Source organism: Crocuta crocuta, unplaced genomic scaffold (assembly GCF_008692635.1).
Source record: "Crocuta crocuta isolate KB4526 unplaced genomic scaffold, BGI_CrCroc_1.0 scaffold70, whole genome shotgun sequence".
NCBI lineage: Eukaryota > Metazoa > Chordata > Mammalia > Carnivora > Hyaenidae > Crocuta > Crocuta crocuta.
Genome location: NW_027528417.1, coordinates 13,614,881 through 13,642,783, shown reverse-complemented (window position 1 = coordinate 13,642,783; position 27,903 = coordinate 13,614,881). Strand labels below are relative to the sequence as shown.

Genomic DNA, 27,903 nt, shown 5'->3' with positions numbered 1-27,903 from the left:
AATTTAAGGCTTCTAAAAGTTACTATAACATCTTGGTCTATTTGGAAATTGAGTACATAAGTGCTGTTTGGTCACATGGGCACATCTCTAATTACACTACCTGGGCTCCCACACCAAGTTCTTTATATAGAACCCTAATCTAGGAGACAACCTGAGAAAGTGTCTCTCTCTCTCTCTCTCTCTCTCTCTCTCTCTCTCTGTGTGTGTGTGTGTGTGTGTGTGTGTGTATTGTATGGAAGGTTTCTTTATTAGGAATTCATATGGCTTGAGGGCTTGGAGTCAATGGCATCAGGGCGGAGTCTCATAGAGCCCTGGATCTTCTATTCTCTTGCTCTCCCTGTTCTAACTTGCAGAAGCCATGAACAGCTGCAGGGAAATTAATTAGTAATTAAATGTTTAATATTTCATATATCATTCAGAGCAACCCAAACATGTAGGCCACTGGGAGATGAAAGCCACAGCACGCTGACGCTGTGATGGGGATGCAGGCTATCCCCCGCAGACTGGGATCTTGCTGGGGTTTTATTTGGCTTCCTGAGAATTGAGATCAGCTCTGGGTCTTATGCTGTTTGAAAAAGGGAATAGGTGCCAATAACGTTATCTTCCTTTCCCTATATTCTCCTGGGAAAAATTTAGGAGCGTCTTGTGATTTGTTAGGGAAAACAAACACCATAGTTGTCTATATATCTGTATTGTCTGTTTACTAATAACTTTCTTTGAGAGCTATGGGGAAAGCTGAAGCACTGTAGAAACCTCATATATATAAGAGATGAGTGGGAGTACAATAAAATAAAATGTGTGAAAATGCCATTTGAGAAGAAAAACAGATTCATTTGCACTGTCCATGTTTAGAAGATCTGGTTTATTTTGAATTAGTCTGTACCTGCCTGAGAACTTCGACAGTTAAAGAACAATGAGATGGGGGTGGAGGAGTGGTTAGCTGACTCAGAAGGTGCATGCCAAGAGTTTGATGACAGGCAATTAATTTTTAGATTGTATATAATTGCATCTCAATAACATTTATACCTCCTCCTCCTTTTTTTTTTTTTTAGAAGGTGATGCTTTTGTTTGTGTCCTTTGTGACAGATGATAATAAAGTTAACTTTTAATCCTTGTTTCAAGTGCCATGAAAACGTAACATTTTCAGAGTGGAAAGTTAGGCGGAAAATATACTTTGGATCACAACTGTACAAAACTGTTGTACAGGAATGTCCATTTCACCTACCCCAGTGTAAGAATGTGTTCCTCATGGGTGCTATAGGTTAGCCCCTCTAAGTAACAGGGGAGGGAGCTAAGCAGGCAACTCCTGCCAGGCACCATAGAGAAGCCAGTCCCTGCCTGGGAGTCTGGGGTGCATGAGGGGTTATCTATGGTACCTTGGCCATGGTCCCTGGGGTAGCCTTTAACTGATTTATTGGCCAGACCTTGATGAGTCCTTGGCTCCAAGGTGATTGTGTTACATTGCACCAAATCACTCAGTCTAGGCCTTGGTTTAAAAAGAAACACACAAAGCTGACTCTTGATTTTCTCCCTTTTCCAACAGCATCCTAGTGGAAATGATTAGGTCTGTGTCCATGCAGAAGCACACATCACATTTGCAAAATTAAAGAGCTTCCTTGCCTGGACTGGTTTCCTGATTTCTTTCTTCCTCTCCCATTGTTTAAATATCTGTTTTGGTGGTAGCCTTGGTCTGAAACCCCATGGGTCTCCCCCACCATTTTTTTTCAATTTAAAAAGAAAATAGCAAAATACAAATCCAGCTATATATACATATACATATATATATATATATTTTTTTTTTAACTTAAGATAATTGGACTTTACCATGACCAGTACATTTGAATATTGCTTTTTAGGCATATCTCTGATAAGATATTGTCATTATTTGTCCATTTTGATACCCGTTTCTTATATGCTTTATAGCCAAACTAAAGTGTAATCATGATACTGATGAGTGTCTTAGACAGAAGGTTGGAGGTGGTTAATAACCAGTTCTACATGTCACCATTTGTCCCGGTGAGTAACTGGTCTGTCCTCCAACAAAATATCACTCCAGAGTAGAACTGTTAAGGTTCTTCTCACACTGTGGAAAAACTACCAGGAAAGTCATACATTGCTTTTCAGTGACTATGTTAAATACAAATTTAAAACTGTGATTTGTGGTGTTTCATACTTTGAGCATATATATTTTCTTACAAAACTCTAAACTGGAATTTTATCGAAATAAAAGATACCAGTTGGGCACATGCTTGTGTTGAACCAGCAACTCATAGTTTTCATTTCTATGTGCAGACAGGGCCACTTGTGCATTTTGGAAGTTGTCTCGGCTTGGTCGCTGGGTCCTCACCCAAATGTATTCCTAAGCTGTGTGGTCATGCTGGAGTTCAAGGCCATAGAAGGCAATTAGATTGTGTTTTGCTGTGCTGAATCACACGTTACTTCAGTAAAGTAAAACAACTAATAACTCCACTCACACAATATGCCTTCCTGAGGTAACATAAAAATATGTCATGCCTTAAGCTTGAACAGCAAAGAAATAGTTGTGAGAAATACCAGACAATGAAGTCCTTGAGGCAGGATTATCTTTTTTTCCTGGCATATAAGAGACAGACAAATTTATATTTACTGAATAAATGAGTAAATGTTGTCATCAAGTAACGATGTAAGCCATCGTTATGGATGTAAGCATCCATACCCTAGAGATCTGTCAGAGAATCCAATCTGGATTTGACATTGGGCTAGTGCAGGGTAAAGGTAGAGCTGCATTCTGAATTCTCCAGAGTGAATATGTATTTACATCAATACAAAATATGTACAACTGAGGCAAATGAGTTTTATTAAGGACAGCTGAATGATGCCTGCTGATTCAGCTAAAATTTCAATACTATACCATTCTCTTATTTGGGGGATAATATAAAAACTAAACATGAAGTTATTTTCTGTATCCTCTACAGAATTGCTGAAAAGAGAAGACTCTTAATTACTCAGTGCTTCCTAATACAAAGATCAATGTGATAAATTCTTTGAATTCAGTGACAGGAGACGAAAGTTACCTGACTGATGAACTGATAGATAGTTCCTTTCTTCAGGAAAAAAAATGCAGAATTGTCATATGACTGATTCTTTTTGCTTGGGCTTCTATGATTCATCTTCTCCTTCCTTTACCACATTGTTTCAGATACCTTTTGACCAATATTTGAAATGTCATAAATAAATGCCAGTGATAAGCCATTTCAAAACTAATTAACTTTCTTAATCTAACTGATGCTTTGTAAGTGAAAATAAGCTTTGAATCTATGTACATATATGTGCCTGTGAACATCCTCAAAATATGTAAACTTTAGACTTTTTAAAAGAGATGGTTTAATTCTAAGTAGATTCTTTGCTTATATTGGTGGTAAACAGTGGCTCCATTAGAGTAACATACTCTTCTGGTATAAATAAAATATAAGATTCAAAGTGGGGTAAAGAGATAGAGTATTTATTTGTCTCTTTTAAGAAATGTGGAATTTCAGAAGGCTTGAAGTACTAGTAGCCATATGCACAAGGCCATTACCTGAATCATTTGTGACATGTCTTGAACTCTTTCTTCTTATCTTTTTATTGGACCGCTTATATGAAAATACTGGCAAATGCTGCTTCCTAGATGCTGCTAGATGTGCTAAGCCCCTTAGCAGTAAGGGATCTTCTTGGCTCTCTCTGCCACCCAACCTACACAGAGTGATGCTTTATTTCCCAAATGGCCAACTTATGTTCAATTGATTCTCAACCAGGCAGTCAAAGTCAGGAAGCAGTTTTTATAAACAGCATCCTGGATGACATAGTATTCTATATAATAATTTTAGGGCTCCTTTTCTCATCAGCCATCCCAGCATAGCTAAAAGTTACGATGTTCAACTTTGTTTATGGGGAAATCTATTTTCACAGTCACTTGTAGATCAGACCTCACAACCAGCAAGAGAAGAAAAAAGAGGGAGGATTAGGGTGCTCTGATTTTAGCTATGTTAGAACAAGTTTACTGGAGCACCTTCTGAAGGAAGGGTATGAATGGAGATGTGTCATTCAGGACATCACTTCTTGATCGCTATCCATCATATCAGATGAGCAAAAGAGAAGGAAACAATAGGAATTACGGCTGAAGACATGAGAAAAAGACTAAAATGTATCATGAAAACTGGGACTCATAGAGAATGGCTTTGTGAGAAGGTAAATCGCATTCAAAAAGGCAGTGGCCATTGTATATGATTTTCCAGGAACTGCTTGGAGTTTCTCTCTCTTATTCATTGATTGGTTTGTTCACTCGTTTATTCACTTTTTTCCCTTTTAACCATTGATTCTGAATTGAACATAAAATGTCTGTTGAATTGTTGAAAAATATTAAAGAAGACCTAAGTGAGTGGAGAGATATCCTGTGTTCATTGCTTGGAAGACGTAATATGAAGATGGCATACTCCCCAAACTGTTCTATAAGTTCAAAGCAATCCCTATCACAATTCCAGTTTTCTTCTTTGTAGAAGGTGACAGGCAAAGTCGAAAATACATGTAAAAACTGAAGGGACCAAGAATAGCCAAAATAATCTTGGAAAATAAAAGACTCGCACTTCCCAATTTCGAAACTTACTACAAAACTATAGGAATCAAGCAGTGTGGTGATGGCAGATCAACCATTGCTGCAGATCAACGGGCTAGAATCGAGAGTCTAGAAACAACCCCTTACATTTATGGCCTCCTGTTGTTCAACCGGGGGGGGGGCAAGACATTCATGGGGAAAGAATAGTTTTTCAACATATGATGCTGTAACGACTGGATATCCACATGCAAAAGAACAAAGTTGCATCTGTACCTCAGATCACATGCAAAAATTAACTTACATTGCATCAAAGACATAAATGTAAGAGTTAAAACTATAAAATTCTTAGAGAAAACATAGGAGTGATCCTCATGGCCTTGAACTAGTAACACCAAAAGCACACACAATTAAAGAACCAAACTAGATACATTGGACTTCTTCAAACCTAAATATTTGTGTGCCTCAGGAGACACCACCAAGAAAGTGGACAAGCAACCCATGAACAGGGAGAATACGTCTGCAAAGCATATGTCTGATATGCCCTATGTTCAGACTCTTACAACTCCAGAAAAAGACAGAGAACCCAATTAAAACACAGATGATCTGAATAGATATTTCTCTAAAGGTCCAGGAGAAACTAGCACACATAGGAAAAGATGCTTGATGTCATTAGTCATCTGGGAAATGATCAAATGAACGTACAATGAGATACCGCTTCATACACACTGAGATGGTTGTAAACAAAAAGACAGAGAGCAACACTTGTTGGCAAGGGTGTAGTGAAATTGGAACTGACATACATTGCTCGTTGATTGTAAGACAGTGCAGCCACATTGGGAAAAGTCTAGCAGTTCCTCAAAAGATACGACATAGAGTTATCATGAGACCCAGAAATTTCTATTCCTGTTAGATCCAAGATAAGTTAAACATATATCCACATAAAAACCTGTACATAAGTGTGCATGGCAGCAATATTTGTAATAGCCCCAAAGTGGAAACAACTTAAATATCCATCAATTGATGAGTGAATAAACCAAAGGTGGCATATCCATAAAGTTGGATATTATTTAGCCATAAAATGGAATGAAATAACTGATACATACTGTAACTATGGATGGACCTTGAAAGCCTTATGCTATAGGAAAGAAGCCAGACACAAAAGACTTTATATTGTATGATTCCATTTATATGAATAGGCAAATCTATAGACACAGAAAGATTAGTAGTTACTGGTGGCTGGGTGGTAGGGGAGAATAAGGAGTGACTACTAATATGTACAGGAGTTGTTTGGGAATGACTAATATATTCTGGAATTAGGCAATGGTATTGATTTCACAGTCTTTGAATATGTTAAGAACGAGTGATTTTACATTTTTAAAGTAAATTTTATGCTATGTGAATGCTATATCAATTGAAAATATTTTTTAAAAGCCCTGTGTTGAGTAGTATGCCTGGAATATAGATATAAAATTGTTCATGGCCCCTGCCTTAAATAAGCTCACCATCTATTGGGAAAGTACAGACTGACAATTACAGCAGAGAATTTATCCTAGAGAAGAAGCACGTATAGGATATTGCTTCAAGAAGAGGAGGTAGTAGAACTTGGCCTGGATATCATGGAAGCTGTTTGTGCCTCCTATCCATACTCAGATAGGAATCTCTGCAAGTAAGATCAGACTTCTGAGCAGCTACAGAGAGCACAATAAGGATCAGTATTTAGAAGAAAAGCAGTCAGCAATACAATGTAAGGACAATGCCTTTCTAATAGTAAAGGCAATTAAAGTTCAAAGCCGCTTCCCTTAGAAGATGGCAAGTTTGCCTTCATTGGGGGCATTTGAAATGACCCTTTGGCATTGACCAAGTGCATTTTTTAAACTCTCTAAATCTCAGTTATTAATCTTGGTTAATAACATGTCTCAGAGTTGACATGAGAATCGCATGAAGTAATGGATTTGTGTCTAACGTGTGAATTCACCATCTTCCACGTAACACGTATCACTGTTATTCCCCCCACCATCATCATTATCAAATGAATTTTGGCAAGAATTCTGGGAAAAGAATTCAAGCAACAGATGGGAAAAATTGATTTGAGTGATGCTAGTATTTCATGGTACTCGCATTTTTGGTTTCAAGGCTTGGAGTTTTCTGTTCCCTGATATAAAATTTGGAAAGAAGTACAAAAGACCTTGATTCTATTCCAGGTCCTTAAATTGACTATTTCTGTTTCTAAGACAAACTACTCAGCCTCAATAATGGCTTTGTGCTGTTTGGCATAATAGCTAGCACAGATGTGTGATTTATTAGAATTGTTACTGACAAGAATCTCCAGTGACCTTGGAAGATGGCCTTTGTGAATATCAATAGAACTCTGGTTGACACTGGGAAGGGTTATAGGTGAGACAGTGTGAGGGTCAAGCAGAAGGAGATTACTTCCTCTATTTGCAAAGAACATGTCGTCTCTTGAAAAGAGAAACAACTTAGTTAGACGTCTGGAAATAATTATTTAAGATGTCTTAAGAGGTCCAGAATTCTGTGATTGGCCAGGATGTCTAGTGGATAGTTACTACCTCTCTCTGGTTCTGTTTCAGTATTTATCTATAAATCGGACCTGAGGAATGAGCTGATTTCTTATGGTGATTATAGCTTTGAGTTGCTATGGCCTTTGTCCCCGTATAAAAGGAAAACTATATTGATTTTCCTGTCTGCCCTTTTATTATTTCATTATAGATGATTTTTCTTTAAGATTGAGTTGAAGTTGTTGGAAGTCATTATGTACAACCAGAGGGAAGTTTCTGCAAACTGAGGGACAAAGTTCATGTTATTTGCTTTAAGATAATTTTAACCCAAATTCATGGTGTTTGTTCGAGATGATTTGGAACCTGCCTCATAGGCTTTGAGATTATTTGAAAGCCAGGACACTGCTGTCCCCTATTTTTTGTCCAGTCCTTTTGGTTGTTTCTGTGGCTTCTAATACATAGACTGGAAAGCCAGAGCTAGAGCAATAGCCAGTCATGCCCTTTCATCTGACATGTGCATGAATCATCAACATCTGTTTCTGTACATTACACCATAATCCCTCTTGTAATTGAGCAAGGCTCACTTTAAAAACAAAAATCATGACTTATGAACTTGTCACAATTTAATAAGCCTATCATTGGGACCTTGGTATAATGTATTCTTATTATATCTCTTGATTGCACAGAGACTAAAGCATGTAAAACTGTGGTTAAGTTACTGTTCTTCAGAATGCCCTGGAGGTCTTTTTAAGCACAGATTGCTGGGACTCACATCCCTATCCTCAAATTTCTCCAGTGGGGCTCAAGAATTTGTATTTCAAAAAGTGCCCAGTACAAGGATTTGTATTTCAAGAAGTGCCCCGTAGAATTGTTCTGTGGTTGGGACTACACTTTGGGAACCTTCAAAGCTGCTTGTCAACCAAATGTTTTGTAAACAGCACCTTCTTCCTCCTTCCTTTCATCTCTACAGCTGTATGAAGGCTCCGTTCTTGTCAACAACAGACACTAGTCTGATGTTTTCATTTACTGGGGAGGAAACCCTTACTTAGAGAAATGTCTTTCTCTGGTTGGATAGTGAGTTGACAAGATTTTTAGTGTTTTCCTTCATCGAGAATGATCTGCAACTGCAGTTCTTGGACTAAGGATTTAGATTTAGAAAACTAGAATCCTAGTTTCAGATCTGCCATGTTTGGAAGCATGAATTTCAGTTGTTTTATTTCTGAACCTCCTTTTTCTCACCTATGATATGAATATGTTCTCTGCTTACCATCTATGTTTTTGTGAGTAGCTGATGGCATACTGCGCATTGAAGTACTTTGTAAATTATGAAATGCTATACAAATATCTTTCAACCTTGTCCCAGGTATCAGATGCAGTGTCTTGCTAAACATAATGTATTTTATGATAATCACATCCTTCCCCCTCTCCTCTAGGGTAAAAACTGACTTTTCTAACTTTGCAGGAGGAAGTAGTACAGTATAAACTTACCACTTTTTGCATAGAATCCTTTCATTTCCTTCCTACATTGATTAATCTCCTAATTTGCCTTTAAAATAAGCAATTAGAACTTGTCATTTAACTATTTATGCGTCTGAATACATACATGTACGTAAGATACAGTCACCTGTGTATTCACATTGTGAAATTTTCTCCTGGTATCCTGGTAAGATACCCTTCAAGTCACATTCATTAAGAATAAAATAAGTGAGTTGCTATTTTGCTTGAATTTAATCTTTCTTCTGACATTTGCAGTGGAAAGAAAACTGAGTTGTGCCAAGAGAAATGGATTCTCCTCCCAGTTCTGCAATTAACAAGTTGTATAAAATAAGTCAGTGACTCTCTCTAAGCCTCAGGTCCCCATTTGTAAATGATGCTAGTTCTTACTCATTCCTTCCACTCTCGATGTCTATGATGTTGCAGTTATACGGCAGCTTTCAAATGATGTCTCTCGTTTTCTTCAGACACTCTGAGAGAGTACGCATGATGACCTGACTCTATTACTAGAAAGATGTTTTCTCTTTCATGCTTGAGGCCTAACTCGTATTCACTTTTGTCTTGATGCAGTGGAGCTCCTCCGTAATCTTCCTTCTAGGATATGGATGGTCCCAACGGAGACCTCTCTAGGTTTCCGAGGGCTCTATTTTTTGTTGGTGTGCTTGGAAATAAAAGAAGTGGATTGTGTTCTTTTCTTTTTTTTGTCTCCTCAGATGGATTTGTTAGGAATGGAGGGTGGCAAGACTTTCATGTTTTAATTAGCTTTTTCCTTCAGTAATGTTCAGAGGATCTCCCTTATCAACATGTAGTAAAAAGTATTAGTTAGTTCTATGTTGTTGTGCAACAAATTGTTTAAAGACCTAGCAGCTTGGAAAACATATTTTCTGATATTTTTCTGTGGGCCAGAAATCTGGGCACAGCTTAGCTGGACCATCAGTTCTCTTCCAAGTCTGCAATTAGGGTATTGTCCGAGAGTTTATAGTCTCATCTGAGGGCTTGATTGGGGAATGATCTGCTTCTAAGCTCAGGGAGTTATTGCCAGGGTTCAGTTTTACCTGGGTTGTATGACAGAGGGCCTTAGATTTTTAGCTGGCTGTTGACTGTGGACTATGCTAAGCTCCTCACTGTGTGGACCTCTTCAATATGGTAGCTGGGAAGGCAATAGATAGAGTATGCTCATGAGATGTAAGTCATAATCACTTGTGACCTAATCCTAGAAGTGACATCGCATCACATTTACTGCATTTTTTGTTAGAAGTAAGTGATTAAGATCAGACCTCACCCAGCGTGAAGGAATTATGCAAGACTGTAAATACAAAGGAGTGGGGATCATCGGTGGCCGTTTTGGAAACCTGCCTACTGCAGAACAGGGTAAACTTAGATGTATCGTCTGCAGGAATGTAGCACAAATATCAATTTGCTTGTGGAATCTGGTGGATGTGTGAAGGTAAGGGGTGGAGAGAGCAGGTGAGATATCAGGAGAAGAATTCAATCAAGAAAAAATAAGAGGTTATGAAAGTCTCCAACAGATGTAGGAAGAATGTTACACTGTGAGAACATTAGAGCTGGATTGGGTTTGGAGATCTTTGGATCTAACTCATCTCATTTTCTCAAAAAGTCCAAAGTTTATAGAGGGTCACAGTGATGGTAACTGAGCCAAGAATTGGACTAAAGTCCTCAAACCCCTTTCTTCAGATTGTCAGCTTGTTATAATGGAAATATCTCTGAACTGAGAGTAAAGCGATTTGTTGTTGTAACATTTGATTTGCTTGTGAGTAGCTCTGTGACCTTAATCAAGTTACTTCCTTGAGTTATGTTACACAGTCTCCATGAAGCTGTCATTTGTCATGTATATTTATTTATGCCTCATGAACACATTAGCTCTTGTTTGTGAAAATCCTTTAAAAACTATATAAAATTCTTCATAAGCTCTATATACTTCTTTACCAGCCTTTAGAAAAAAAGAATCTATTTTGCTGAAATTGATGATGTGTAGTTTGAGGCAAGCAAGCACTTCCTTCTGCCACAAAACATGTGTATCCATCCATTGAAATACAGATAATTTTATCTTTTTCTATATCTGTGTAAGTCATCTATTGGTATGTGATGAACTACCCCAAAACATAGTGTTGTTTATTTTACTCATGAATCTCCAACTTTGATAGTGCTCCATGAGGATGGCTTATCTCTGCTCTGGGAGACCAGCTCAGACCACTTGACCTGGGGGTGGAAAATTCACTTTTAGATTAGATGAGTAATGACCAGTGGTTGTTACTGGAAGGTCAGCTGGAGCTGTGCATCTGGGACCACGGTTCCCCTCCATGTGTATCTTTCCACAGGCCAGTGGGGCTTCCTCATAACATGATGGCCAAGTCACAAGAGCAGATGTCCTCCAAGGGGTGGTAGACATGCATGCATTTTTTATGACCAAGATTTAGAAGTCACATATAGTGCCCTCTCCAGTGTACAGTGTTGTTTGAGGCAGTCACGAAGACTTGAGTAAGTTAAAGGACAGAGGACACAGACTCCAGCTTTTATGGGGTTGTGACCAGGTTCTATAAGAACATGTGTGCAAGAGATACTGTTGTGGCCATCTTTAAATACATTCTGCCATTGCATTATATTATATTCTATCATGTCATAGTTTATCATATCATATATCATATCATATCATATCAGAATGGTTTATGTTATATTGGTTTCTATTATTAAGTACTTACTAAATGCTAGACATGTTTTAAGTTCTGTAAGTCTCTCAGAGTTCACTTAATTCACACAGCAACCCTATGGGTAAGTCATTATTCCCATTTTCACAGAGGAGGAAACCAAAGAATGAATATGTTACAACAGTTGCCTAAGGTCAAACCAGCTGTTAAACTGCAGAGTTCAGATTTGAATACAGTTGATCTAATCCTGGAGCCCCTGCATTTAACCCCTCTGCTTCTATGGTTTTATCTGTATGAATATTTCATATCATGTCCCTACCATACTCTTACCCACTTTACCTTCTGCAATGCCATCTCCATCTGTCTATTTGAGCAACAATGAGTGGACAGAGATGCAGACTGCTTAGGAAGGAGTCACATGTAAAAGTAGTAATACCTTTGGAAAGGATGGACCTGAGCCTGTCCTTAGCACTCCAGGGATTAGTTCTAGGAGTCCCCAAGAAAGGAAACCACATGTCACTGGTTCTGTACAGAGTTTACAGTGGCTGTGATTGTGCCTTTAATTTAAAAAGACTTAATGATGGGGCGCCTGGGTGGCTCAGTCTGTTAAGCTTCCAAGTTCGGCTCAGGTCATGATCTCACAGTTCGTGGGTTTGAGCCCCGCATCGGGCTCTGTGCTGACAGCTCAGAGCCTGGAGCCTGCTTCCGATTCTGTGTCTCCCCCTCTCTCTCACCCTCTCCTGTTCATGCTGCCTCCCTCTCTCAGGAATAAATAAAAACATTAAAAAAATAAAATAAAATAAAAAGACTTAATGGAGTCTAAGGAAATCCAGGGAGAACAGCTAAGTAAGAAGAGGTAGATCAAAAAAAAGAAAATGGGAACTGGGCCAATATTTGAAAGCTGAAGGAGTTGAGCGGTGTCTATCCTTGTCCCACAGAAGTTCCGCTCTGGTATCTTACTGGATGATCTGTCTAATAAATTAACAGCTCCTTGTTTCTATATTGTTTGTTTGTTTGCTTGTTTGTTTGCTTGTTTTACAAGAGTCCAACTCACAAATTGAAAAACTCACAGTTAGGTTTTGTGTTAGTGAGTGTCTGTTTAAAAAATTTATTTATTCATTGAATCCTGTACTTCCATGTAACCAGCAATTGTTAAGCCCCTACTGAATGCAGGGCACTGCAGATTAAAATCAAGGGAGCACAGTTTCTACCTTTGTCCACCCGCAAGGGACTTTTAATGTAGGCAACAGATGACAGGATATATAATAAATACAATAATGAATGAATGAATGAATAAGTTTCTGAATTCACAGAGGAAGGTGCTCAAGTTCCCTTCTGGAGAGGTCAGAGGAGGCTTTTTAGAAGTGGCATTTAAGTCGATATATTAAGGAATTGGAAATAGTTCGGCCTGTTTGGAGCTCAGGGTATGTAGGGCAAGCGTCATGACACAGGTCTGGCAAAGGCAGGTAGATAGGTTTCTGCAAATACATTGCCTACTTCTGTCTTCCTGTCTGCCTTGTATATACAGTAATGACTCAGTACCAGGAATCTCAGGCTACACTCAACAAACATACATAATATTTCTCTGTGATTCCCTCTACCTATCTGTCCTTAGTGCAAACTCCTCAATGCCGGTAACACATCTGAAAACTGTCAAGCTGGGGGCTAGAAAGTCTTATGTCCCATCAGAGTAAAATCAAAGCAGTCCTAAGTCAGTAGGTCCTTTAGCACCAGGCTTCTTTCCTCCAGCATCCCTTCTTCATATGCTGCTAGGCCTATAGCACTATCATGCTGTAGCACTCATGATTTGGAAGTGCTTCACTGCACAAAGCACATTCACATTGTCTCTTGTTTGACTTAGCACTTGTGAATTAGTTGTTAAATCAACTGATACATGACAAAACTGAGGCCCAGAAATGTGATGATTTAATTTCACCAAAACACACGCACACACAGCCGAGAGAATCCAGTGGTTAAATTTGTTTCCTCTGTGTCTAGTACATAAGTGGTCTTCCATTAGCTGGGAACTCTGTTCAAATGAACTCTGAACTGGAAACTAGGTGCATAAAATGGCTAATGGGTGGGATAGCTTTCTATGGGAATATGAACTTGGGGGCTCTGGAGCATTGCTGAATACCATTCTGCCCTCTCTGGAGGCCACAGTGAGACAGCTCTATCCCTAGTGTGAAAACCAGTACCTGTCCATGTCCACTGTGGGAACCTTTCATGTCATACCTTGGAGCTTTCAGGAAAGACCTAATGACCATTTTGTTGCCTAGAATGGGATTCATGTTGGAAGGGTGAATGGGGTCAGCCTCACCATTCTCCCACTGATCCAGTCATGAGTTCCTGTGGATCAAAGCCAAGCCCATGAGAGAATAAAGGAGAGAATGAAAGAGCTGGAAGGATGGAGGCACCATGGCACAGGAGACAGAGGAAGTAAAATCTCATCGAAGTCTTGCCCCTGACATGTTGCATGATTTTTACCTGGTAATCTACTTCCCTGCTTTTGTGCCAGCATTTCAATTCACAGTGCTGAGGATGTGGACTCCAGGTCCCTCAGGTTCTAATAGAAAATATTCCATGAGGTTTTCAACCTTCAAGCCTGAAGAAGACACATAGCTTGTTCCACCTTAGAGCCCAGTCGGGGGATCGGCGCTACTGGTTCACACTGCCTTTCATGACCTGCTCTGGTAGATGTTCTGAAAGTGTCATATTTCATGAATAGAGGGAACCTGACCTGATGAGTTGGATGAATTATCATCATGCGGGAATTCAAGTGCTTACTCATTTTTTATCCATGATTTGTTTCATTGTGTTTAAATACTTCCTGCCTTACTTTGCTGCCTTAAATATGGGAATAATAAGGATACGCTTGGGTGAAGAAGAGGGAGGGGAAAGACAGAATAGGAGGGGGGCTGTGGGTATAAACATTGCTGGCCACTATGTCTCTTGTCCTAGAACAATCAGGATAGTTTTGATTCAGATCTAAAAAGTGGGAGGAGGGGCAGGGTAGAAACCACAGGAGAGTCACAGCTGAGGTTGATGACAGAGCTGTTTGTAAAATGCTTCATGTTTCAACTGGCCCTTGCCCCACTCTCCAACATGGGAAGGGGCCTTGGAGGTCTTGTGTGTCAAGCCCCCGGGTCTTACAGAGGAAGGCATGAGAAATGAGGGACTGGCTCTCCCACTCACATTGCTACTGTGCACCCCTCTCACAGAATGTACACACTGGGAGGCAGTGAGTACAGGGGCTGGGTGGTCCCAAGGTGCCCCAGTACTAGTTTGGCTTCGGTTCTGGGCTCACCTACATCATCATTAATTTGCTTGACGGTAAAGATTAGACCTAGTTGATAAGAAACCAAGACTCCTGCAGTACTGGCAGGAGAAGAAACCCATGGACATGATATTTTGATAACAGCGGGGGCCACTGTCATTCCTGGAATATACATGTTTGATGTGTTTAGAGGCCTTGAATTTATGAAAATAATAATGAGCTGTTCCAACACAAAGCAGTGGCCCATGTTAGCTGGATGCCAGCGGACTGCTTAAGAGAAATCTCTATTTCATTGTTTTATTTAGTTGTACTCACTATTGATTACATTGAGGGGCTGGATCATATTAAGATATGATTACAGTACCAGAATTCTAGAATATATGAGCTCCCCCTGAAAATTAAAGCTCCACATTATTAATTTAAATCCAAGAGTAATATAAATTGATAGAGCTTCAGTGTGTTACTTCTACCTCTTCAAATTCTTTTTTTTTTTTGGTGCCATGGATGCCATTGAAAGGGATTAGAGGACGTTGGCTTGTCTGATAGCTCTGAAAACCTGCAAACATGATTTAAAAAAAAAAAAAAACCTGATCCTATATAGTTTATGTATTTTCAGTAGCTCCAAGCCTGACTGCCAGAACATTCTGCTTTATAGTAATGCTCTGGGTTTACCACTGAAAGCTGTCGTATTGTGTTTTATCTCATTATCTCCAGAGTGCAGCATCCGAGATGTAGAAAAGACTGACAAACCTAATACATATAGATGTGGCTTACCTGAGACTGAGTAGCTCAGAGGCCTCCACTACTACCCATCTCTTCCTGGGAAATAAGTTTTGTTTTTATTTTTTTCCAATAAAAATTAAGTTTATGCTCTCATGACCGCCTCACACCCTTTCTCCAAGCGGGTAAGAAACAAACATGCTCAGGCTCACACATCTATTCTTGTTCCCTGTTTTGCAATTTCTGGGAAGACAAGGCCTTAGAATGGGAGAATGGATTTAGAAATTTAATCTGGGGATGTGTCACTGTTGTGGTAGGAGATATCTAATTGCCCTTCTGCTTGTCAGGATATGGGTTTTTAAAGTTACTATCCATCAAGGCCTTTATTTTTAATTTCAGTCTAGTGTCTTCCCATCTCCCTGACCCTGTTTTCTCTATTTTTCCCTTCTCCTCCTTTCCTAGTTCGCTCCAATACCTTGTATGCACACACGCAGACACACACTCGCTTATATAGCAGTATGGGTGACTCAGACATGTGCACACATGCATGTATGCACACATGCATACAGTTATGGACACAGGTACACATATACATGTATATGTCATGTACATGCTTACACATACATGTGTGTGCACACCTGTGACTATGTAATAGTCATGGTTAGTATTGCCTAAGTTCTTATGATTTGTCAGGATCTGTGCTAAATGCTTTGCATACATTATCTTATTTAATGTCTAATCTTGGGAAGTGATACTAGTATATCCCAATTGAACAGATGAGGAAACTGAGGCTTGGGGAGGGTACGTAAATTTCCCAAAGCCATGTATCTCATAACTAAGTGATGATTACAACTGTGGCTGTCTGGTTTCATTGCCCACGCTCCTGCCTACTATGCAGCGGTACCCCGAAATAGTACCTAGAAAAGAGTTAGCTCCCTGAAAGAAATAATTTCTTCACAGCAAAATCAGTTTTTTGCACATTGCAGTTTATGTCAAGTAACTTCTCTAGACAAGGAGGAAACATATTATGGTAGAAATAATCCAGACTAGGAATCGGAATGTATATGTAGGTCCTTTATCCCTTGCTCTGTCTCTTCCTGATGAAGTGGGGCAGGTACATGGATGGGGGAAACAGTGCAATTTATAACCTCATAGAAATGTACTAAAGTTGAGATGGATGCCAAAAGAAGTTGGGTAGAAAACATGTAAAATTATCTGCATTTGAGGTCTGGCTACTCCCGTTCTTTACCTCTTACACCATCTTCTCCTTTTGACACATTCACCCAGTTGTTTGCCCACGGAGGGAAGCCATCTCAGATCGCATCTGTAGTTTCTTGTTTATTCTAGCAAACACTTGGACTGGCTTTGCTATGACCTCACTGCAGGGGTATTTGAGCCAAGACACAGCTCTGAGTTGGTGTGTGTACTTCCACTCACTGCAGGAGCCAGTACTTTAGGGCTACCCAGCAATATCTTCTCCAAAGCACTGACCCAAAGGTATTGTCCTTAGTAGAAATGAGAACGCTGAGACATACAGCTGAGTTAAAGTTGTAGAGTTAATATTTAGAAAATAGGGACATTAGAAAATAGGGCTTATAATTAACAGTCCAGTTCTTTTCCTTCATGAGTTCATCATTCCTGCCTTGGAAGTTGATGGACACGTGAAGGCTCAAGATTGCTGTGCATTCAAATATTGGTACTAAATGTTAATGTCTACTGTTATGAAAGGTAGTGTTTCTGATCTCTGTCTCTGTATTCACACCAGCAGTGTGTACGCTGGTCACGAGGCTTTCCTGAACTTTGTGTAGTTCTCGGATTATATAGTATTTTGACAAGGTACTTTTATGGTAAGAGAAAAAGAATGTTCTTTGGTGTCAGTGTGACCAAGATAACTTCAAAGGCAGTCTTATTTTATTGGAATCTTAACAGAACCCTCCTGCCCCCATTTGCCACTCTTCATAGCTTGTTAAATTGAACAAGACTCCTGTGTTACAGTGATTTGTCCACAAATTTAAAAGTATAATTCAACATGGAGCATAAAAAGAAATCATATAAAGCAGGAGCCAGAGGAGCCACAGCTTTTGAAAAATAAAACAAACAAAACAAGTCAAACAAGTCTTTTGGTATTAACCATGGTGGCCATGTCCTAAGCTCTCATTTATTTTTGGCAGTTGGAATCTTTGAAGAGCACAAATTTGCTGGCCCATTGCACTTACAGGCTTCGAATCACTGGCAAGTTGACTGGTAAGATTGTTGGTTAGGAGCCGTAAGACACATTAGATTGTGGCGAGAAAAGTCGTCTGAATGAGTATCCCCTTTTCTAGAATAGAGGCAATGGTAGCTGTGCTGCCTAATTCATGAGGTTGTATGTTAAATGAGACATCGTTGAAAGCAGTTTGTTAAACATTAGTTGGTGCCCATGTATCTTTTGACAAAGTATCTCTTTATGAGCCTCAGGGAGCTTGCTGGATCTGGAGAAAGAAACTGGGTCATAAGAGGTTTTCAGTAACAATTGCATATATTTCTACATAGAGAAGTAGTGCCCAAACTATGAAATCTTGTGGGGAGTTCATATTCTATCATTAAATTTAATAATAATCCAGTTGCTTGTAAAGCATCTAATATTTCCAAATATTTTAAAATATTTTGGCCCCTCATCAGACTAATAGGTCTATATGGAACAGATACTGTGTGAGTTAGCAGGCTATAAAAATAAACCTTCCCTTTAGGAACTTAACTTTCGTAGGGAAATCCTAACATCTACATGGATAGAGAAGATAGAGGACCATCCAAGGAGGAAAATGTAAAATACACATCTTGTGTGTGTTGGGGGTAGGAGGGATGGTAGTGGCTGTTGAAGTCACTTTTTGCCAAAGAGATAAGATTATTCTCCACTGAAAAAAAGTCATGCCTGTGCCTGGCCTTTATTTAGTGGTCAAGTACGGGCATTGGGAGAGTGATGCTCTAAGAGCAGAGATATAAGCAATTTCAGGAAGCCCTGTGCAATTTAGCATTGTCTTGGGGGAATGGTATGAGAAGGGAAGAATGTTAAGAGTTCAGATTAGAACTATGCGGTTTGAATATTAACTGGATTAACTGACAGAAAATTGCATGGTGTTCCTGGGGCCTTCGTGTTTCTCAGTTTCAATTTCCCCATCTGCCAAATGTCAAATAAGGTTTTACCTTTTTCTGTTTCTTTTTTTAAATTTTATTTATTTTGAAAGAGAGAGAGTATGCATACACATTCGTGCCTGAGCAGGGCAGGGGCAGAGAGAGAGGGAGAGAGAATCCTAAGCAAGTGCCAGGCTGTCAGCACAGAGCCCGATGCGGGGCTCGAACCCACGAACCGTGAGATCATGACCTGAGCTGAAGTCGGACGCTTAATCGACTGAGCCACCCAGGCGCCCCGGGTTTTTAGCTTTCTAACCTCCAAGTTGTGACTCTGATCTCTGATGTTTCATAAATCCTTGAATAATTATATCTTAAACCTCCCACTGAAAACTCCTTATTCGGTACATATAACTGCAGTGGTTTGCGTAGTAAATGGGTAGCACTGTAGTGAATACCCAGTGGGAACTAGGACTGAGAAAATAGTCATGTGCTGCTGATTTAAATATGATCTGGAACGGGGCGCCTGGGTGGCTTAGTCGGTTAAGCGTCCGACTTTCGCTTAGGTCATGATCTCGCGGTTCGTGGGTTCGAGCCCCGCGTCGGGCTCTGTGCTGACTGCCAGCTCGGAGCCTGGAGCCTGTTTCAGTCTGTGTCTCCCTCTCTCTCTGACCCTCCCCTGCTCACGCTGTCTCTCTCTCTCTCCTAGAAATAAATAAAACATTAAAAAAGATTTTAAATATGATCTGGAACACTGAAGGGGAAGGAAGCAGGGGATGCTGTAAGGGCCATCATCGGCTCATGGCACTCATGGGCAAAGGCTGGAAAGTGGGGGTGAACTTGACCTAAGTATCAGTTTTCTAATCTCCCTGTGACAGTCTCATAAACTTGGTGACTTAAAAGGACCCATTTCTTTATCATCTTAAAGTTCTGTCGTTTAGAAGTCTAGTACATCATGGCTCTTCGCCCATGATAAAGGTGTTAGCAGAGCTCTTTTCGTTTCTGGAGGTGCTAGGAGACACTTCAAGGGGGGGCGGGGTTTCCAGCTTCCAGAGGACTCCCAGGTCCCCTGGCTTGAGGCCTATTCCTCTCCAAAGGAAATTCCCCGGCCTTTCAAAGCCGGCAAACCTTGTATCATCCTGACCTTTCTTCTGAGGCTATGTCTCCCTCTGACCACAGCTGGGAAAGATTCTCTGCTTTTTAGAAATCATGTGATCTGATTCGGCCTGTCTAGATAATCTAGGAGAACCCTGCCATTTCGAGATCTAATCACATCTGTAAAGTTCCCTTTGCCAAGTAAAACAACACGTGCACAGCTTCTGGGAATTCAAGTGCAGCTATCTACGGGTGAAGTGTTATCTCACCTACCGCAGTCTGTTTATGGGAATGTCAATAATCACACATGGTTAATGCATAGACAGTGGGGCTGTCCATGAGAAAAAGGGAGGTAGTCGCCAGATCATGAATTGTGTTTTGCGTTCCATGTAGAGTTCTGAGGTTATTCTAATGCCAATAGGGAACTAGTCAGTTCTTTTTAGCACAGGGGTCTTTAGTCTGTAATTAACTGTCGAAGTGGGTAGCTCTGTGGTACCCAATAACCCTTTGTATTTATTTCTACGAAGAAATTAAATCTATTTTTTGACTCCATATACTGGAACACAATTCAGTGCCATCTGCATGCCATTAATATTCTCCTCCCTTTTTACCATGTTCTTTTTCTACATCGCTTCCCTAGCTTGATTGTCTTGGAGCATGTGGGAATGCCATTCGTGGTCTGTGAGTTGTTGGGTAAAAAGTTCAGGAAGGTTTTTGTTGGGCAAAGGTGTTTCAGGTTCCAGAAACTGGAACTTGGTCACAGCAAGAGGTATTTAGGAGGACAAAGGGATGTCTGTTCCTTGGAAAAGCAGCACATTGAGTTTGTACTTTCTGGAGCCGACGAAGCCTGAGTGAGGAGGGGGAGAGCCTCTTCGTGTATTTAACTCAGGCATAACACCCAGTTTCCTCTGAGGTCCCCAAGGATCAGATCTAGGATGTCTAATGACAGCATTGGCACTGGTTCTCTGCATGTTCAATGTAAGAGTGGGTCGTTGACTTGTGTGCTTGTTCAGGAATGATTCGTAATGCAGAGGAGGAGCTGGTGAATAGAGGAAGGTAAATTGAAAGATTCTCCTGATGGAACAGGGAAATTGAGATTTATTGTTTAGTCAGTTCTAATTACAGTGTTGTGTTGCAGAGCAAAGCAGCTAAACAGGACGTTGGCTTGTAACTCCACCAACGTGGAGTCAACCTCAAAGGAGATGGTTGTCAGAGCAGTGTTCAGTGCCCAAGCTTTTACCAGATGAGTCACTTGTGTGAAGATATCTTGACACAGATAGAAATCGAGGTGCTCACGTTATATCTGATCACAGAAATGTTAATGCAGATTAGCAAACTGGCTTTGATCTTCATGGGATTGCAGGCTGGGGAAGAAAGAGGGGGTGCATTTTTAAAGGTCGTCTCTACTACTTAGAAGAAAACACATTTCGTGCACATGTGAGACTGCCTTTCAAGATGGCAAATGAGTCCAGTTGAAGGAAAACTGCAAATTGTTTTCTCGGTGTTAATTCTGTGTTAGTGTGCATGTGAATTGTGTGTGTGTGTGTGTGTGTGTATACAGGCACATGTGTTTTTGGAAGAGTTTAGCATCCTGAATAGTTGTTACTTCTGTGTTGTAGTGGATGATATCTACCACCCACTGGGGTGCATAGAGAGGAAGAATCTTCCGTCTCCCACTTTAGATGTTAATGATGTGGCATAATTTTACAGAAAAGGCACATGATTTCAAGTGTGACTTCTTTCCTAACTTGTAAGAGTTGACAGCAATGAATTGATCTCCTCTGTGTAAACTCAGAAAGAGTATCTTTTGAATGGTGGTAGTTGAATTCGTACCAATGAATGTTAGAGATTAACGGTGAATCGGTTCTTTGTTCGGGGGACGAGGAGTATCGACGGGGAGGAGGCTGCGTGTCTGAGGTTGTGTAGCAGGTCAGTGGCACTGCCAAGACCAGAGCCAGCATCACCTGACCCCCAGCTACATACCAGTCCAGTCCAGCTGCCTCTCACGTTTGACAGCCTGTGACTCACAGTCCAAATCTGTGGTGATGCATAATATTTCACTTCGATTCTAAATCAAAAAGCCATTTTTAGAAGTACGTACACTGTGGCTTTACATTTTACACTGTTCTCATGGATTCTTCAAGTTGAGTCTTACTTCTGGAGCTCTAATAAGACTGATTAGAGGAGCCATTTATTCATTACAGCAACCCCCCTCCCCCCCCAATCCATGTTTATGCTCGCTGTGATTTCAGTTAACTGTGGTCAGTCTTGGCCCAGAAGTAGAGGATCCTCCTCTGGCTCTGTTGTCAGGTTAGTAATGACACAACACTACATCACAATGCCTACATCATTCCCCTCACTTCATGTCATCACATAGACATTTTATCATCTCACATCATCACAAGAAGGATGAGTACAGTCCAATAAGGTATTTTGGGAGAGCAAGAGAGAGACCACATTCATGTAACTTTTGTTATAGTATATGGTTATAATTGTTCTATTTTATTGTTATTGTTGCTAATCTCTTCCAGTGCCTAATTTTTAAGTTAAACTTTGTCACCGACATGTATATATAGAAATAAAACATGGTATGTGTGTATTCTGTTCCGTATTATCCTTGGTTTCAGGCATCCACTGGGTGTCCTGGAATGTATCCCTCATGGATAAGGGGGTGGGGATTATTGTATTATGACAAATATTTTGTGAACACCTATTGAATGGCAGCCTTTCTTCTAGAAGGTGAAGTTGCAGCTTTGGATAAAAGTAAATGCATTTCCTCGAACAGTTCATATTCCTCTGGGGAGAGAAAACAAGTCAACCGTAAGTCTGATGGAGTTAAGTGCTGTAGAGGAAAAGTAAGACACATTAAAGGATGTCATGAACAGGCACATAGGAAGTACTTTGGTAAGAGTGCAGTAACAGTTGCTATGTTACAGAAGGTAGGTAGAGAAGAGAAGGTCTGATGAGGGGGTGATATCGGAGCCAAAATCTTAAGGAGGCAAGGGAGTGGGCCATGCAGATATTGGGGAGTGAGGGGAGAATGTTCCTGAATGAGGAGAGCACAAGTAGGGAAGCCCAGGGGAGAGGTGCATGGCTGGAAGCTAGCCTGTTTCTGAAAGGGTAAAGTGCCCAGTGATAGCTGGAGCTGATCGGCCTTAAGAGGAGTGAGAAAATAAGGGGTCAGGGATGTGTTGGGCCAATGATCATCACACAGTAGGAGCTTGGAGGCTGCCGTGAGCATGTTGACTCTTAGTCCGAGTGAGAGGGGAACACTTGGAGTCATGTGATCAGCCTTGTGAGAGTAGAATGTCGGCTGCAGAGATAATCTATACTAGAAATGACAGTTGGTCCTAAACGCTAGTGGGATTCTGGATATATTTGGATGGTAGCATTCAACAAGCTTTGTGGACAGGTTAGATGTGGAATACAAGAGCAGAAGAAGAGGCAAGAACAAATGCTGGGTTTTTAGCCCGAGCTACTAGAAGAATGGGCATGGCAATTAGTGAGATGCCAGGAGGACAGCAAGAGAAGCCATTTCATTTGTTTGCTTGTTTGTTTGTTTGTTTGTTGAGAAGCAGGGGTGATCCGGAATTTGGTTTCAGATGTGGTACATTTGAGCTCTTAGACGTGCAAGTAGTGGTTGAGTAGACATTTGCATATTTATCTCTGAGGCCCATGGGTAAAGTCTTGATTTAATATAGATGTAGGAGTCAGCGGATATGAATTTCAAGCCTTGATACTGAGTGGCATCACCTAAGTTGATGGAGTAAGGCAGGGCCAGTATTTTGGTGTCTCCGAGAGACCCAGAGAAACCATTAAAGGAGGTCATGAACAGGCACGTTGAGGTAGGGGGAGAGTCAAGGGACAGTGCTGTCCAGACACAGAGTGAAAAAAAAATGCTCAAGACTGAATAAGTGAGCAGGCTCTCTGTGGGGTGGGATGCTAAGAAGACTGAAAAGTGGACCGCTGGATTTAGGTAGAGCTTTTGTGGGCTGTGCCTTGACACAGACACGTCTGCCCACTATGATGAGCTTCTGGCTCACACTTGTACTTTTCCTTTGTCTAGGTGGAACCCACACCAAGTAATGGTTAGATGCAAGGGCTCCACTGTTATAATCCTGGCTCCAGAAGTCTCCCTTTCTAAGCTTACGCAGCTTATTTGACCCATCTCTGTGCTTATTTTTTAAGAGAGAAAATGATCTCCACTTCATAGTGCCGTAGGGAGGGTTGGATAAGATACATGCTTACCACACTATCTGTGACATAGTAAATGACCAAGAAATTGTAGCTCTAATGATTAAGAATAAAACAATCTGTAAAATTTAATGAAGATGGACCTGCCTCATGTTTTCATCTTATCCTAAAAATCACATCTCTAGAGTTGCACCTGAGTGGTTGGCCTCTTTTATGTTCTTTCTTTGTGCTTCTTTGGGATATTTTCTCATCATTACATGAGTTGACCACACTGTAATCTACTAGTTCCCTCTTCTAAATTGAGTTCCCCAAGAAGCCATATCCTGCCCATACCTCAAAACTTAATGCTGGGCTCGGCCGATCTGGAACTTAAGGCTTGATTAAAATGGTTTCTGAATGTCCTGATGACTGATCAGGGTGTCACGTACAGGTCATTCCAATGTTCAATGTAGTAATGCTAGGGTAGAATCTTAATTGCTGGAGTTTCTTACAAATGAAATTTTAATTTCTTAAAATTCTTCAGTATCTTTTTAATCTATCATCCCCTCCCTCTACAGGTTATTGCACAAGTAAACTCTTGTACTTTCTCACCCCTGTAAGGGGCCCCACGGTATTACTCAGTTCAATTGAATTGTGGCATTGGTGGTCTTGTTCTGTGGTGGGTATGTCTGTGGTAACTACACATGCTTTCTCTTTCTAGAACCCAAGAATTAAAATAAGCCCTTCATTTTGAATTTCTCCCTCTCATAGTTCGAGAAGCTCAAATAATGGTATCTTTATTTTAAAAGTGTCTTTATGAATTGGAAAAGAAAGGGAGGAGGAGGAGGCCGATATTTATTTCCTTTCTCTTCTTTGAAATATATGAGTGAAAATAACTCTTCAGAAATCTGAAATATAGCAAAAACTGTGTTTGTTGGATTCTGGAAGCATGTTTTTAAATGTAAACCAGCACTGGGGCAGGAAGAGTGAAGTAGCAACAAGTTCAGCAATGAGCCGTATATTTTAAGAGCTGTGTGGCTTGACAGAAAGAGATACCAGGAGCAAATATTGGCTCCAATTGCTGTGCCTTCATGTCACAAAATGGCAGTAGGTGTTTCTTGGGTCTTTCACATAGCGGTAGTCTAGGTGGTAAAGGTGGTATCTTCAACTCCTCAGTTTGCTTTGTGAGGGGTAGTTGTTACTGAAAAGGCTTATACCCATAGTTCCCACTGACCTGTCCTTCCTAAGAACACCGTGTGGCCTGTGCCCCTTTCATGGGACATTGGCTAACATGTTTACCTGAATAAGGGTAAGAGTCAAGAAGGACTGAATAAAGCCTCCGATTGTCGAAGCCTTATTCTATTGTTGCGAGTGCCATAATTTAGTAAAGTGTGGAGAATGGGCTCATGATGTTCTGGTGTTCTTTTTTCTGCTTATAATTCTGCAGTTATGCAAAAGAACAGAGGACATAAGAAATGAGAGAGCCCAGTGTCAGTACTTCATGTTAGAAATTATCAAACAGGTGCAGAAAAGTGAACTGATTTGTGCAAGGTCCCACCAACCAATAAGGAATGGATGTTATCAATACCTTTTTTGTAAAGTTCTTATTTAAATTCCAGTTAGTTGACATCCAGCATACTATTCATTTCTTGTCTACAATTTAGTGATTCAACACATCCATACAACACCCGGTGCTCATCACAGCAAGTGCACCCTTTCATCCCCATCAATATTCTTGAGCAGAAAGCAAGCCAAGTGTGTGCGTACAGGTGCGTGCTTGCTCCCACCGGACCCTCAGACAAATTATCACCTCCGGTTCTGGCCAGGAAGTTTCTTGTCTGCCTCTTAGTTCTTTTGTTCTTCTGTAGAAACACCAGCCTTTCTGTTAAACTGACTCCTTTCTTTGGGGTAAACTATTATATACTGAAAACGCCAAGATGAAAACCTGTATCTTCATACCTTATCTTTACATCTGATGGTGTGACAACTTACCGAGTTCATAATTTCTCCTATTGCACACGTCTGCGATGGGCTCTGTAATTTCTATCCCTTGGTCTACAGCTACCTGGAATTCCTCATCATCACTGTCTACCTGCTACTGTCATCCTTGAAACTTGCCTCCCACCCCAATGGACTTGATGTACACATTTCTTCTGGCACTTGTCACATCCTGCACCCTGTTACAGTTAAGGTCAGCAGTGTGCACGCCCCTTCTCTGGGAAGACAGGAACCCTGTTAATTGTGGGGAGTAGGTTCGTGTGTGCTACCGTCTCTGGATCTTCCATCACATCTGACACATTAGGACTTGGTATGAGCTGGGCACTCAGGGAATGTTCGCTGAACGATTGAAGATACTTGGGGGAACAAAAAATTAATCCTCAACAGTCTTTAAAACAATCCAGTGAATAGAGTTACCAGAGCTGCCAGGCTGTAGTTACTTTGACGTTTTTACCTCCCACCTGCTATTCTAAATAAAAGCAAAATAAATCCATAGGTTCTCCAAATGTCAAAAATGAATGCAATGATATAAAGTACAATGGGTCACACTGATTACTTTTGATTAACTTTCTGTCTACTGAGAAGACATATGTATATGACTCTGCTTTTCTCAGAGTAGCAGTGCCTTTGTTATGTTCTGAATTCATGGGGAAAAAGAGGAGTGACTGATAAAACAAAGATCTTCACTTTGTCTCAAATGGGAGACAAAGAAGGTATTATGGAGATTAGGAAACAAAATATCTGGATTCTAGTACATGCGCTGCCTCAGTCTAGCTGTGTGTCCTTCAACATGTCCCTGTCCCTGTCTGGGCCTTAGTCTCCCTTGATGTCACATGAGGGAGCTGAAGTAGTTAATTGCCAGTACTTCCATCCAGCCTGGAATCCTAAGCTGGGGTTGAAGAGTAATTCCTTCCGATGACATATGGCCCAACCTTCAGCTCTTAATTGGCCCGCCATCATGATCACAAGTACCTGATTATTCACACACTTTTGAATATATGAATTGCATAAAGCTGTTCAATGATGGTGAAAATTGAGTCCTAAATATTCTATCAGATGTATATGTAATGTAACCTATTCAGGATCTCATTAGGGTGTAAAATGATATGTGAAATATGCACCAAGCGAGAGAGACTTAGAACATTATGATAACGGAGTAATACAATTTGATTTTTATGAGTTAAGGATGATGGTATAATAAGAGCTTCAGTTCTGTGAAGCCTGGAGCCGCGACGTGTGGAGCTGTGCCTAGTAGGGAAAAGCCATGAGAGTGTGTTGTTTTCATCCTTGAATGTCTCTGTTCACAGATTCAACTGTTTCACTCAGACCTGGGAAACAAAGCTGCTATTAGCCTCTTTGTTCGAGTCACTCTGACTCGTCACCCACACCAGTTATATTTATATTTATGCATATTTTATTATTCTTTTGCCAGTGCCCCAAAGAGAAATATTTGTGCTTTGAAAAAGGTACCCAGAATCCCCCAATTTCTCATCAGAAAAAAAATAAAACCACTTACCTCACATAAACTCACTTCAGAAAATGTGAATGCAACACTGTTCCCCAAACCGCTTTCCCCGTTGAATGCCAGCTGTCCACACAGCGGCTCTACTGACCTTCTACTTCCAGTACCTGAGACCTTTACCACCTACCACACTGCTGGGGCTGGTGTGGGTGTTCACCTGGCCAAGCAGAACGGGCTCGTGTTCGCACTCTGCTGTCTGGGACCTGGATTTTTCATCTGCCACTCAGCAGCTCCGGGGAAGTGGGAGGGATGTTTCATTTCTCTCAGATCATACTTTTCTCATTGGTGAGAGAGGAATCCTTATGGGGCAGCTGGGTAGCTTATTGGATTAAGTGACCAACTCTTGGTTTCAGCTCAGGTCATGATCTCACATTTCCTGAGTTCATGCCCTGCATCTGGCTCTACAGCTGGGAGCGCAGAGCCTACTTGTGATTCTCTCTCTTCCTCTCTCTCTGCCTCTGCCCCATTTGTGCTGTCTCTGTCTCTCTCAAAGTAAATAAATAAACTTAAAAAAAGAGAGAAGGAATAGTTATATTTATGTTATAACATGGCTAGAATTATGAGAGAGAATGCGTAGATGGCATTCAACTCGGGGACTGGCCCCTACTAGGTACGGGTTTACTTCCCTTCCTGTGGGTGGCCCGGGGTGTCTTTCTTCATCTGATATTTCTCTGTGCTATGCCACCCCTAGAGGGTCTTCCCTGCATTGTTAAGGAGAGGAAAATGGCCTGCAGTCATCTCTCTGGATCCTTTCCAGTTCAGTG

The 27,903-nt window shown here is 40.7% G+C and overlaps 1 protein-coding gene across 5 annotated transcripts in view; it reads left to right on the top strand.

Moving 5' to 3' along the window:
- The window catches only part of LPP (LIM domain containing preferred translocation partner in lipoma), a 504,345-nt gene that overhangs the window by 172,955 nt on the left and 303,487 nt on the right, over positions 1–27,903 (top strand). Inside the window, exons 1-2 of one of the 5 annotated variants that reach the window (XM_077754393.1) lie at positions 21,849–21,874; positions 22,183–22,266. The exons of 3 other annotated variants lie outside the window; for them this stretch is intronic. The gene's annotated coding sequence lies outside the window, so the exon portion shown is untranslated. Of the gene's footprint in view, positions 1–21,848; positions 21,875–22,182; positions 22,267–27,903 lie in introns of those variants that run through there. One more of the 5 variants, XM_077754395.1, reaches the window with a different exon arrangement.